This window comes from Mus caroli, chromosome 8, assembly GCF_900094665.2.
Source record: "Mus caroli chromosome 8, CAROLI_EIJ_v1.1, whole genome shotgun sequence".
Lineage (NCBI taxonomy): Eukaryota > Metazoa > Chordata > Mammalia > Rodentia > Muridae > Mus > Mus caroli.
This window is the reverse complement of record NC_034577.1, coordinates 32833274-32835017: the sequence shown is the minus strand read 5'-3', so window position 1 is coordinate 32835017 and position 1744 is coordinate 32833274.

The following is a 1744-nucleotide window of genomic DNA, read 5'->3' as shown; positions in this document are numbered from 1 at the left end:
GTGGCGGGGGTCGTGGGTAGCTGGCGGGTGTCAGCCGACTCTGCGCTCTAGCTACACCGGTGCTGTTCCGGCTGGATGAGGCCTGTGGCCCTGAAAATATCCATTTTTAAAAAATAAAAAAAATATATATTTTATTAAATTTTATTTTAATTAGGTATTTTCTTCATTTACATTTCCAATGCTATCCCAAAAGTCCCCCATAACATCTCCCCACTCCCCTACCCACCCACTCCCACTTCTTGGCCCTGGCGTTCCCCTGTACTGAGGCATATAAACTTTGCAAGAACAATGGGCCTCTCTTTCCACAGATGGCTAACTAGGCCATCGTCTGATACATATGCAGCTAGAGACACGAGCTCTGGGGGGGGGGGTACTGGTTAGGTCATATTGTTGTTTTACCTATAGGGTTACACACCCCTTTTGCTCCTTGAGTACTTACTATAGCTCCTACATTGGGGTCTCTCTGATCCATCCAATAGCTGACTGTGAGCATCCACTTCTGTGTTTGTTAGGCCCCAGCATAGCCTCACAAGAGACAGCTATATCAGGGTCCTTTCAGAAAAATCTTACTAGTGTGTGCAATGGTGTCAGCGCTTGAAGGCTGATTATGGGATGGATACCCAGGTATGGCAGTCTCTAGGTGGTCCATCCTTTCATCTCAGCTCCAGACTTTGTCTCTGTAACTCCTTCCATGGGTATTTTGTTCCCAATTCTAAGAAGGGGCAAAGTGTCCACACTTTAGCCTTCATTCTTCTTGAGTTTCATGTGTTTTGCAAAATGTATCTTATATCTTGGGTATTCTAAGTTTCTGGGGCTAATATCCACTTATCAGTGAGTACATATCATGTGAGTTCTTTTGTGATTGGGTTACCTCACTCAGGATAATGCCCTCCAGGTCCATCTATTTGCCTAGGAATTTCATAAATTCACTCTTTTTAATTGCTGAGTAGTACTCCATTGTATAAATGTACCGCACTTTCTGTATCCATTCCTCTGTTGAGGGGCATCTGGGTTCTTTCGAGCTTCTGGCTACTATAAATAAGGCTGCTATATCTTGGCCTTGGCTCTAACTAAGGAAGTGAATGATCTGTATGATAAGAACTTCAAGTCTCTGGAGAAAGAAATTAAAGAAGATCTCAGAAGATGGAAAGATCAACCATGCTCATGGATTGGCAGGATCAATATAGTAAAAATTACTATCTTGCCAAAAGCAATCTACAGTGTGGGAAGCCACATGTGCAGTTGCAGGGTGGCGCTGGCTACCACTGGCCACCATGCATACACAGGCAGTAAAGTTTTTTTTGCCAAAATGAGGTTTTGAGAATTAACCAATGAGATGAGAGACAAGTTAACCAATCAGATGAGAGAGAAGTCAACCAATCAGATGTGAGACATACAAATGAGGTGGTAAACATAACCCATGCATAACCAATCCAGGTGTGAGACACGCCTCTCCTAGGCCTATATAAGCAGCACCAGTTCTGGATTTGGGGTTTCTTTGCCTCTGCAATCAAGCTCTCCCAATAAACGTGTGCAGAAGGATCCTGTTGCACCGTCGTTCTTGCTGGTGAGTCGGGCGCGCACAAGACTACAGAATCAATGCAATCAAAATTTCAACTCAATTCTTCAAAGAATTAGAAAGGGCAATCTGCAAATTCATCTGGAATAACAAAAAACCTAGGGTAGCAAAAACTCTTCTCAAGGATAAAAGAACCTCTGTTGGAATCACCATGCCTGACCTAAA